Genomic DNA, 12,894 nt, shown 5'->3' on the forward strand with positions numbered 1-12,894 from the left:
AAAGAAATCAAGCCATTCTCCAATTGAAAAGTGGTCAAAGAATATGACCAGACAATTTTCAGATGATGAAATTGAAACTATTTCCACTCATATGAAAGAGTGTTCCAAATCATTATTGATCAGAGAAATGCAATTTTTAAAATTTTTTTAAATTAATTTTATAATTATAATATTTTTGACAATACATATGCATAGGTAATTTTTTACAACATTACCCTTTGTACACTCTTCTGTTCCAAAATTTCCCCTCTTTCCCTCCACTCCCTCCCCTAGAAGACAAACATTACAATACATATTAAGTATGTTATAATATATCCTAGATACAATATATATGTGGAGAACTGGATTTTTTTGTTGTTGTTCTTCTTGTGAAGGAATAATTGGATTTGGAAGGCAAAAAAACCCTGGGAAGAAAAACAAAAAATGTAAACAATTTACACTCATTTCCCAGTGTCCCTGCTCTGGGTGCAGCTGATTCTGTCCATCATTGATCATTTGGAACTGGATTTGATCTAAGAAATGTAAATGAAGACAACTCTAAGATACCACTACACACCTGTCAGATTGGCTAAGATGACAGGAACAAATAATGATGAATGTTGGAGGCGATGTGCTAAAACAGGGACACTGATGCATTGTTTGTGGAGTGGTGAAAGAATCCAACCATTCTGGAGAGCAATCTGGAATTATGCCCAAAATGTTATCAAACTGTGCATGCCCTTTGATCCATCAGTGCTACTACAGGACTTATATCGCAAAGAAAATACTAAAGAAGGGAAAGGCACCAGTATGTGCCAAAACATTTATGGCAGCCGTTTTTGTAGTGCCTACAAACTAGAAAATGAATTGTAGAATGGATAGGTCAATGATGGTATATGAATGTTTTGGAATATTATTGTTCTGTACGAAATGACCAGCAGGATGACTACAAAGAGGTTTGGAGAGACTTACATCAACTGATGCTGAGTGAAATGAGCAGAACCAGAAGATCACTATACACTTCAACAACAATACTGTATGAAGATATATTCTGATGGAAGTGGATATCTTCAACATACACAAGATCCAACTCACTTCCAATTGATCAATGACAAGCAGAAACAACAACACCCAGAGAAAGATCACTGGGAATTGAATGTAAACTGTTAGCACTACTGCCTTTCTAACCAGGTTACTTATACCTTCGGAATCCAATTCTTAATGTGCAAGAAGAAAATTGGCTTTATACACATATATTGTATCTAGGTTATACTCTAACACATGTGATATTGTATGGGGCTGCCTGTCATCTTGGGGAGGAAGTAGAGGAAGGGAGGAGAAAATTTGGAAAAATGAATACAAAGGATAATGCTATAAAAAAATAATTACTCATGCTTATATACTGTCAAAAATTATAATTATAAAATTAATTTTAAAAGAGTAAAAAAAATAAAAACTAAATTCGACACCTATTAAAAAAAGAAAGAAAGAAACAAGAAAAAAAAAAAGAAATGATCAGCAGGATGAATACAGAGAGTCTTGGAGAGACTTACATCAACTGATGCTGAGTGAAATGATCAGAACCAGGTGATCATTATACACTTCAAGAACAATACTGTGTGAAGAGGATGTATTCTGATGGAAGTGGACATCTTCACCAAGAAAAGATCTAACTCACATCCAATTGATCAAAGATTGACACAATCAGCTACACTAAGAGAAGGATCACTGGTAAATGAGTGAAAACCATTTGCAATTTTTGTTTTTCTTCCCAGTTTATTTTTACTTTCTGAATCCAATTCTTCCATTGCAACAATAACAACAACAACAACAACAAAAATCGATTCTGCATACATATATTGTATCTAGGATACATTATAACATAGTTAATATGTATGGGCATGCCTGCCAACTAGGGAAGGTGGTGGAGGGAAGGAGGATAAAATTCGGAAAAGTGCAATGGATAATGTTATAAATTACCTATGCTTATGTCAAAAAAAATTGTAATTATAAAATGAATAAAAAGAAAGACACAATTCAAACATACAATAGAATTCAACTGGTTTTAGGAAATTATATAAGTTATAGAAAAAGGAAAAAGAAGAAGGAGCTATAGGGGGAGGGGTCAACTAAACAAGGTGAGAAGGATGAATCAGATAACAATGGAGTTAAATACAATTTTGAGCAACAAGAGCATTTCCCATCTCCTCCCTCAATTAACCCTTCAGTGTTGGAAGAAGGAGGAGGAGGGGAAGAGGCAGAAACACAAGCAGAATTGCCTGTTAAGCAGCCTAACAAGATTAGAAAAAGCATTGATTAAGGCTAAGAAGAAGAACAGGATGTAAGAGATTTTATAGATGCATAGCCTGGAATTGAAGAGATTGACTCTTCAGATCAAAAAAAGAGAAGTGACACTCCTTTTAATTTGGATAAAATGAAGGATTTGAAAAAAAAGGTTAAACCCTTTATGGAGCCACATCATCTTATGTTAAGATGTTAATAGTTCATTTGTCTTATGAAATCCTAACCCCAAGTGATTGGAAATCCATAGCAGGGACATGTTCAGAACCTGGACAAAACTTGTTGTGGCTTTGAGAATTTCATGAATTATGTAGGATTCAAGTCAGAGGCAATAGGGAAATAGGAGTTAACACACAATTGACTTTTGACCAACTAGCAGGTGAAGGTCAGTATGGAGAAAATTCAGAACAGATTGATTATCCCATAAGAGTGTATGAGCAAATTTCTAAGGCTGCAATAAAAGCTTGGGGTTCTCTCCCCAGACAGAAAGATCGAAGGGAGGCTTTCACTAAAATAGAGCAAGGTCCCAATAAACCTTTTGCGGATTTTGTGGGATGTCTGCTAACTGCTCTCAAAAGAAGTATTGGAGAAAATGCAGCTACAGAAATAATGACTAGACATTTGGCTATGGAAAATGCCCATGAGATTTGCAAAAGAATTCTATGGGGACTAGACAAAGATGCTTCTTTAGAGGAGATCATAAGAAGCTGTGCTACAGTGGGCAGCAATTCTCATTATGCTCAGACTATGAAGAACATGGAAAGACAGGGTCCTTCCTGGCAAAGGATTTTTAGGGAAACTCGTTGATGTTTTCAATGTGGAAAAGTTGGACATCTAAGAGCTCAGTGTAGATAAGAAGATAGAGTGAGAAGACAGGGTGAAAGAAGACCTAAAACCCCATGTCCAAAATGTCACAAGGGCTTCCACTGGGCCTCAGAATGTAGACTGACCCAGAGAAATGAGAGGTGAGGCCCAGCTCCAAGAACACAATGAAAAGATACATGGGGCAAGATGGCAACTGAAGTTACACCCAAATAGTCTTGGACTCTGCTGTAATCTATCAGATGAAAAGTTATCACATGGAAGAAAGGGATTACCTGATCAGTCAGCCAAAAAGCAATCAGATATCAGAAATGGAGAGAAATTCACCTGGGAGAATACACGCCTTTTAAACCCATGGGGCTGTGTCCAATGCAAACAGCTCCAATGTGATTGCCAGATGATGAGAAGAGATTTAAAAAGTGGTCAAAAGAAGGGGAAATTAGGTAGGTTAACTACCTGGGAGAGAGGGTTTGCTTATATTTTAACAGGCATGAGGAAACAGGTGGAGAAGGAAACAGATGGATGGCAACAAGCACCTGGAGACAGAAAGAAAATGAGCAAAAACTTAAAAGAAAGAGAAGATCTAAGAAACATCTGACACTGAAAGAGCATGGCTGATAAAGAGACTGTTAAAGAACTTTAAAACTAGCAGGAATCATTAGATTCCTTAATACAAGATAAAACTGTTAAAGTACTTGAAAACCAGCAGAGATCATTGATTCCTTGAGATAAAAAATTGTTAATGAGACTATTGTAGGATTTCAAAACTTGTAGGAATTATTGGATTATTGGCACATGAACTAATGGAGAATGGATTCCCTTTGGACTATTTCTAAAACTTATGGACATGTATAAATTCTCAATTTATGACTATTTCATCATGTTATTGGTTACATCACTTCCAGCATGTGTTATGATGCTATGTATTTGTGTAATTTATGTAATTATGTGTAATATCTCCCATAGTAATGGATTTATGTATTCCTGTTTCTTTTTAAAATTTTTTTAAAAATTAATTTTATACTTATAACATTTTATTGAAAGTAGATATGCATAGGTAATTTTTTCAACATTATCCCTTTACTCCCTTCTGTTCTGAGTTTCCCCCTCCTTCCCTCCACCCCGTCACATAGATGGCAGGCATTTCCATACATATTAAATATGTTCTAGTATATCCAAGATACAATATATGTTGCAGTACCGAATTTTGTTGTAGTTGTAGTTGTTGTTGTTGTTGTTGTTGTTGCAAAGGAAGAATTAGATTCAGAAGGTAAAAATCACCTGAGAAGAAAAACAAAAAAAAGCAAACAGTTTACAACTATTTGCCTGTGTTCCTTCCCTGAATGTAGCTGAATCTGTCCCTCATTGATCAATTGGATCTGAGTTAGATCTTCTCTTTGTTGAAGATAGCCACTTCCATCAGAATACATCCTCATACAGTATTGTTGTTGAAGTGTCTAATGATCTCCTGGTTCTGCTCAAGTCACTCAGCATCAGGTGATGTAAGTCTCTCCAAGCCTCTCTTTATTCATCCTGCTGGTCACTTGTTACAGAACAATAACATTCCATAACATTCATATACCATCATTTACCCAAGCATTCTCCAATTGATGGGCATCCATTCATTTTCCACTTTCAATCCACTACAAAAAGGGCTGCCACAAACCCTTTGGCCGATACAGGTCCCTTTCCCTTCTTTAGTAGTTCCTTGGGATATAAGCCCAGTAGTAGTAGCACTGCTGGATCAAAGGGTATGAACAGTTTGATAACTTTTTGGGCAATGTCTACCTGTTTCAAGGTCATGACCACCCTATGTGCTAAATCAAAAGAAAGGGGGGAATGCTAGCTAGGTTCCTTCCTGGGTGGTAAGTAGGTACCTAACAATTCTGTAGGGCAGAATTCAGACCTTTCTTTCGCACCTTTAAAAGCACTTGACACTTTCAGGATGCTGAAAGGAGTTAACACCTTTCAAAGGGCTTGCTCATTGGTCTAGAAGGAGTTCCCTCCCACAAGCCCCTTCTCTGGGAGGATTTAAGGAGCCAGCATTCAGGAAGAAGAGCATCTGAGATTCCACTTTGGTGCTGACTGGGGACACTTGGAGAAGAGCAGATTCACAAGGACTAAAGGAAAAGCCGGCTTGTGGAGATTCACAGGTAGGATTGACTTCCGGGAAAGCCAAGTAAGTCTGATTCCTTTCGGCGTCTACCTTTGTCTGCCTGTCCTTCTGTGCATGCTTCCAGGAGCTGCTGGGATGGCCGCGATGAAGACAAACTTAGAGGAGGAAGTGATTTCTTTGCTCTCCTCTTCTACCAGTGGCTCCCTGGGAACGTTCCAGGTTCAGCCACCATTTCGATTCGGTCAGTCCTGGCTTTTTGGCCAGAGCGCCGTGGGCTCGGGGCAGAGTACGGGATTGGCCCAGACTTCTTGGGGGACCCAGTGTTCCTCAGGATCTACGGTCGGATTCCCGGCCACCTGCCGAGCCCCCCAGGCTCCTGAATGCACGGCGCCTTCTGGAACCCCCAGTGCGTCTGGATTTAGTTTCAAGATGCCCACCAACCTCGGAGCTTTCCCCAGCAAACCGGGCTTTGGGCACCGTAGCCGGGAGGCATCGGGTTGTAGTTTGGGGGCATCCGACTTCAGCTTTAAGGCTCCTGAAAGCTCAGTCTTCAGACCAATCTTTGGGGCCCAATCGGAGCCGGAGAAGACGCAGAGCCGCATCAGTGCGGCCTCTTTCACTTTCTCCCTCCCAGTTAGAGGGGGGCCTGAGACGCTGGGCTCCTTCACGTTTTCCCCGGGCTCAAGCAGCTCAGGCACCAGCCCGAGCGCCGTGGGCTCGGGGCAGAGCACGGGATTGGCCCAGACTTCTTGGGGGACCCAATCTTCCTCAGGTTCTAAGCTCGGATTCCCGGGCACCTCTGGAGCCCCCCAGGCTCCTGTTTTCGAGGTGCCTTCTGCAACCCCCAGTGCATCGGGATTTAGTTTCAAGATGCCCACCAACAACGGAACTTTCCCCAGCACCCCGGGCTTTGGACACCGTAGCCGGAAGGCATCCGGCTGTAGTTTGGGGGCATCCGAGTTCAGCTTTAAGGCTCCTGAAAGCTCAACCTTCAGACCAATCTTTGGGGCCCAATCGGAGCCGGAGAAGATGGAGAGGGACATCAGTCCGGCCTCTTTCACTTTCTCCCTCCCAGTTAGTGGGGGGCCTGAGGCGCTGGGCTGCTTCACGTTATCCCAGGGCTCAAGCAGCTCAGGCACCAGCCCGAGCGCCGTGGGCTCGGGGCAGAGCACGGGATTCGCCCAGACTTCTTGGGGGACCCAGTCTTCCTCAGGATCTACGCTCAGATTCCCGGCCAATTCCGGAGCCCTCCAGGCTCCTGTCTTCCCAGCGCCTTCTGCAACCCCCAGTGCATCGGGATTTAGTTTCAAGATGCCCACCAACAACGGAACTTTCCCCAGCACCCCAGGCTTTGGACACCGTAGCCAGGAGGCATCCGGCTGTAGTTTGGGGGCATCCGAGTTCAGCTTTAAGGCTCCTGAAAGCTCAACCTTCAGACCAATCTTTGGGGCCCAATCGGAGCCGGAGAAGATGGAGAGGGACATCAGTCCGGCCTCTTTCACTTTCTCCCTCCCAGTTAGTGGGGGGCCTGAGGCGCTGGGCTCCTTCACTTTATCCCAGGGCTCAAGCAGCTCAGGCACCAGCCCGAGCGACGTGGGCTCGGGGCAGAGCACGGGATTGGCCCAGACTTCTTGGGGGACCCAATCTTCCTCAGGTTCTAAGCTCGGATTCCCGGGCACCTCCGGAGCCCCCCAGGCTCCTCTTTTCGAGGCGCCTTCTGCAACCCCCAGTGCATCCGGATTTAGTTTCAAGATGCCCACCAACAACGGAACTTTCCCCAGCAAACCGGGCTTAGGGCACCGTAGCCGGGAGGCATCCGGTTGTAGTTTGGGGGCATCCGAGTTCAGCTTTAAGGGTCCTGAAAGCGCAGTCTTCAGACCAATCTTTGGGGCCCAATCGGAGCCGGAGAAGATGGAGAGCGACATCAGTCCGGCCTCTTTCACCTTCTCCCTCCCAGTTAGTGGGGGGCCTGAGGCGCTGGGTTCCTTCACGTTTTCCCAGGGCTCAAGCAGCTCAGGCAGCAGCCCGAGTCTTCCTTTGTCCAACGCATCTAGCAAGCCTCCCTCCTCCACTTTTGCCTCTCCAAGTCAGAATGTGGAGGAGGAAAAGAGGGGCCCTAAACCAGCATTTGGGAGTTCAGGGAGCGGCTTCACGAGCTTCGCCTCCCCGGGCTCTGGAGGGGAGCCCTTTCCTAGGAGCAAAGCAGAGGGCAAGCTAGGAAGGGGAGATGCTGCTGGCCACGGAGGGTCGCTCTCTGGCCACGTGAAGGGGCCGAAAAGGAAGAAAGAGCACGACGGCTCACCCAGGAGACGAAACTACGACTGTGTGGAGGACATGCAGCTCTTGTCCCAGGGAGATCATCCTCGAAAGAAGCGCCCTCCTCGCCTGGCTCGCCCACGGGCTGGCGGCTCGTTCGGGGGGACGCTGCAGGACACGCTGAGGAGTAACAAAGGAGGCGGCCACCTGGGAAGCACAGGAATGAAAAAGGAAGTGGGCAGTGTAGAATCCAGTAAGCCGGAGCAAAGCGCTGGAGCGGGAGCCACCTGGTCCACGTTGTTCGCCCCCCGGCTGAAGGAAGAGGAGATGGGTGGCAAAAGGAGCCAGGAAGTGTCCGCCTGCAGGGCTACCCCTTCCCGCCGCGGAGGGAAGAAGGAGAGCGTGGAGAGCTCGAGCAGCCTGTCCCCCAGCGAGCTCCCCGCCATTCAGTGCAAGAAGATCCCCAACTACCTCAAGGACAGAGCCATCCTGCAGGAACACTTTGGCCGATTGAGGAAGGTGCGGCGCATCCATCCCCGGCGCCGAGGCAAGCTCGCCTCTGTGCCCTTCTGGGACCACGCCTCTGCAGCCCTGGCTCGGAAGAAAGGGAAAGGGAAAGGCTTGCACAGAGTCCTCCTCTTTTGGCGCGAGAACAAAAGAAGTCCCAGGAAGAAGACCTTTTTCCCAAAGGAGAAAATAGCGAGTCAGAGCTGGGAAGACTCTGGTTTCCAGCGCTCCCCGCTGCCCAAAGCCCTCTGGAGACCTGCAACTGGCCAGAGCAGCAGCCTTCTCGGGAAGAGTTGTCCAGTGAAGAAATCGAGGCAGCCCGAGTCTCTGCAGTCTGAGGGGGAGCCCTTGGATTGTGGGCCTGAGATCCCGAGCTCAGACCTGCCGGGACTGTCAGTGAGCAGCCTGAGCACCTTGATGGGCGCGGTGGCCGAGACGTCGGAGGACAAGTACCGCCTCCTGGACCGGAGGGATAAGATCCTGAGGCAAGCTCGCGGGAAGAGAACGGCTCTGGACCAAGCCAAAGGCTTTTGGGGCACGTGCCGAGACATGTGTCCTGAGAAAGAGCGCTACATGAGAGAGAGCAGGAAGCAGCTGAGCTCTTTCGAAGTGATCCCTGGCACAGATCAGGTGGACCACGCGGCGGCAATCAAGGAATACAGCCGCTCCTCCGCTGACCAGGAGGAGCCTCTGCCTCAGGAGCTGCGTCCTTCCGGGGTGCTGGGCATGACCATGGACTACCTGGTCACTCAGGTCCTGGACCGGAGGGAAGGGAGCTCGCGCGACTGGTACGACTTTGTGTGGAACAGGACCCGCGCCATCAGGAAGGACATCACCCAGCAGCACCTCGGTGACCCGCTCACCGTGTCGCTGATGGAGAAGTGCACCCGCTTCCACATCCACTGTGCGCACGCGATGTGTGAGGAGCCCGTGGGCTCCTTCGACGCCAAGATCAACCAGGAGAACATGACCAAGTGCCTGCAGAGCCTTAAGGAGATGTACCAGGACCTGGCCGACGAGGGCGTCCTCTGTGCGCGGGAAGCGGAATTCCGAGGCTACCAAGTTCTGCTCCATCTCCACCAGGGCGACATCCTGAGAGAGGTGCAGCAGTTCCGGCCCGAGGTGCGAAACTCCCCCGAGGTGAAATTTGCAGTGCAGGCTTTGGCGGTTGTGAACAGCAACAACTTTGTCCGGTTCTTCAAGCTGGTGCGCTCTGCCTCCTACCTCAACGCCTGCCTCCTGCACTGCTACTTCCATCAGATCCGGAAAGAGGCATTGCGGGCTCTCCTCGTGGCCTACACGGGGAGCGCTCGGAGATCCACACGCTTTCCGGTGGATCACCTGGTGCCCATGTTACTGTTTCGAGATGCCCAGGAAGCCAGCGACTTCTTGACTTCCTGTGGCCTCGCGGTGTCTGATGGCTGCGTGGAGCTGAAGCGGTCCGCCTTCTTGGAAGCCGGGGGCTCAGCCAAGGCAAAGAAGTGCCCTTTGATCACCGAGAAGCTCGCCGTCTCCGTTGGAGAAGTGGTGAATGGGGGGCCGTTACCCCCCGTCCCTCGTCACATCCCGGCGTGTAGCTTCAACACCCACAACGAATACGTGGGCGAGAGCGCGGCCCCCGAGTCTGCTCCGCGTGGACAGAAACCCGCTGTGGAGAGGGGGGGAGGCGGCAAGCTGGAAGAAGGCAGCCCTGGGACCGAAGCGCTGGCGCTGTGTGTTCCGCCGCAGCCCTGCCCGCCCCTGCCTCAGCCGCTGCTGACCCAGAGCGCCGGGCTGCCGCCAGCCCTCGGGGCTCCCGGCCCTGTCCTGCCAGGGGCTGCCTCGTCATCTCGCTTCCAGCCCGTGGGGCGGCCCGAGCTGCCTGCTCCCCGGCCTCGGCCGAGCTACACCGACTCGGACCTCGTGGGGGTCGTGGAAGACCTTGCCCGGGACGTCCTCAGAGGCTACTATGAAGAAGTCGGCCAGGCCGGAGCTGCCTACGCCGCTGCGGCCTGGAGGGTTTCCCAAGTGCTCACGGAGGAGCTCCTGGCCACCACCACCGGGGACATGCTGAGGCAGACCGCCGCTGAGGAACTGAAGGAAGAAAGAGCAAGAATTCAAGAAGAACAGAAGAGAGCTGAAGAACAAAGACGGGCCCAGGAGCTGGAGAGCGCCCTGGAGACCGAGAGGAGGGCCTGTGTGGCCCGCTGCTCTGAAGACGTCTGCGATCGCCTCATGGATCTCTTCTTGCCAGAGGAGATTTTCCAGAGTGCCCGAGAGACCCTGCAGGAACTTCAGGGCCTCTGTCAATACTGGCAGAGGTGGAGGAAAGCCCTGGCAGCGCGGAAAAAACTCCAGAGACAGAGGAGACCATTCCCCGCGGCCCCCTGCCGTGTGGACCTCAGCAACGGATTGCAGGCCTTGGCCCCCCGTGCCCAGAGTCCCCTTGCTAAAGAGCGCCTGGCCAAAGGAGTCCCGGATCTGGGGCACCCGGGAAAACTGGGGCTCTCCTGCACCAGGTTACAGTGGACGAGAAACAAGACGATCCATCCAATGAAGGTTCACTCTTTCTCCCAGCAATTGCTCAGTGAAGCGGTGTGGAGCCCTCTGGACCTGCCGGCCCTCGTCGCCGAGCATTACCCTGGGCAGCGGGAACAGGTGTTCTGGAAGCTGGTGTTGGCGCTGCCGGACGGTGAAGAGGCCGACAGTGAAGAGCCCGCCTCTGGCTATCCCAGCAGGATGCTAGAGACTTGGCTGAAGGTCAAGTTCATGGGTGGGGAAGATTTCCAAAAGGGGGCCCGTCACGCTTCCCAGGGGATCCAGACGCTGACCCTGCTGAAGGCCTGGAGCCCCAAAGGGGCTCGAGCGGTCCGGGTCAACGTGTGCATTAAGGTGGCCCACGGCCTGTTGAGCGACTGGGCCCTGGATGCCACGGAGACGCAGAAGGCCCTTCTGGGCACCAGCGGCCTTCTCTTCGTGCTGCCCCCCCGCGGCAAGAGTGTGGTGGCGGCCGAGGAGGACGCGTGCTGGCTCTCGGCCCTGCTGCGGCTCCAACAGCTGCTGCAGGCCAAGCCCTTGCAGCCCCCGGTGCCCCTGGTGGTTCTGGTGCCCGGCCGCGAGGGGGCCAGCGTGAGGGACGTGGAGGAGGGTCTGAGGCTTCGGGACTTGCTTTCCTCGCAGCTTCTCTCGGATTACACGGTCTTGGAGATCCCAGCTGCCGTCAACGATGTCCAAGGCACCAACAGGGTGTCGCAGGCCGTCCAGTGGCTGGTGTCTCGCTGCCCCAGCTCCCCGGAGCTCTGCTGCCAGACCCTGCCCCAGTACATCGAGGACGGCGTCAGGCGCGAGTTCAGCGAGCGCTTCTTCCAGGACCGCAAGGAGCGGCGTGTGGCCGGCCTGGCCTGGCAGGAGCCCGGCGCCATCATCGAGCTCTTCAACGGCGTGCTGCACTTCCTGGCGGACGTGGCCTCCTCCGAGCAGCTCTGCCAGCTGTCCTGGCCCATCACGGAGTTCGCCGAGCCGGGCGGCAACAAGCTGCTTCCTCCCCTGCGCTGGAACGCGCCCGGCCACCTGGCCTGGCTGAAGAAGGTCGTTCTCTCCTTGCAGCTGCCCCCCGTGGACCTCCCCGCCCCGGGCGCTCCTTGGCCTCTGGCGTGCAACGCCATCTCCCGCTACGTCTCGCAGATCCCGAGCTGTGGCCAGACGCAGCCCATCCTGCAGTCTCAGCTGGACAACCTCCTGAGTCGGACGTACGCCAAGTGGACGAACCAAGACCTGGGGGCCTTGGGCGACACGGGGCCCCGTGGGGAGGAGATTCCGTGGGATGACATCATCGCTCTGTGCATTAATCACAAGCTGCGGGACTGGAAGCCTCCCAGTCTGCCCGTCACGCCAGAGGCTCTGAGCCAAGATGGGCACATCTGCGTCTACTTTTTCAAGAGCCACTTACAAAGCTACCAGGTCCCCGGGGCCTGGGCACACGCCCGGCTGCAGACCCACAAGGAGGTGGTCCAGCGGCCCGCCCGCCGACCTTTGGGCCTAAAGCCTTGGCGCTCCGCCAAGAGCCTCTCCCCGTCGTGGCTCCACGTTCCCTACGGCGGGACCAGGGCCCCCGACAGCGGCCAAACCGGCCGCGTGCCCGACGCCCAGGAGCTGGCCCGCCCCGCCTCGGCCGAGGAGCTGCTCCCGGGGCGCCTGGCCGCCAGCCTGCAGCTGGAGAAGGAGGAGAGCAGGAGGTTCGAACAGCAGCTGCGTCACTGGCTGTCGGGAGACGCCGAGCAGGGCCCGGACTCCAGCCCCCTCCCCGTCTACCTTCCTCAAGCTCTCCTATCGACGCCTCAGGCTCTGCGGCCCGTCCTCCGAGGGTCAGCGCCCAGCAGCCCCCGGGACCAGAAGGCCGCCGAGGGGCGGAGGCCGGCCCCGGCCATGGGCGGCTCTCTGACCCACAAGCTGAGACACTTAGAAAGCCTGATTGAGCGCACTCGACAGGAGGAGCTCGTCTGGGAGCGGCACCTCTCCAACTTGCTGGACATGGTGGACATCTGACAAGCCGGACAGTGGGGAGGGTCTCTGCGCGCACACAATCATGTTCTCTGCCGATGCTTGCCCAGTGGCTGCCACTGGGGCTGTAAATCAAGAAAATAAAGACTGGGACTTAACAAAACCAACCAACAAACAAACAAACGAAGGAATGAATGAATAAAGAAATAAGTGAATAAATAGATAAATAAATAAATAAACAAAAATCAAACAAACAAACGAATGAATGAATAAAGAAATAAGTGAATAAATAGATAAATAAATAAATAAACAAAAATCAAACAAAAAAGAAAAAACAAACAAAAACAAAAACAAAATAAACGAACAAAAAAAAAGAATGAAAAATGTGATATATTTACATTTATGATATGCAGTCTGAATGAAACGGGCAATCA

General features: G+C 51.2%; 1 pseudogene; it reads left to right on the forward strand.

Annotated features, from left to right (window-relative positions):
- Positions 1-5,362: 5,362 nt before the first annotated feature.
- On the forward strand, positions 5,363-12,505 carry LOC141562559 (germinal-center associated nuclear protein pseudogene; annotated as a pseudogene).
- The last annotated feature ends 389 nt before the right edge of the window (positions 12,506-12,894 follow it).

Source organism: Sminthopsis crassicaudata, chromosome 3 (assembly GCF_048593235.1).
Source record: "Sminthopsis crassicaudata isolate SCR6 chromosome 3, ASM4859323v1, whole genome shotgun sequence".
In the NCBI taxonomy this organism is placed as follows: Eukaryota; Metazoa; Chordata; class Mammalia; order Dasyuromorphia; family Dasyuridae; genus Sminthopsis; species Sminthopsis crassicaudata.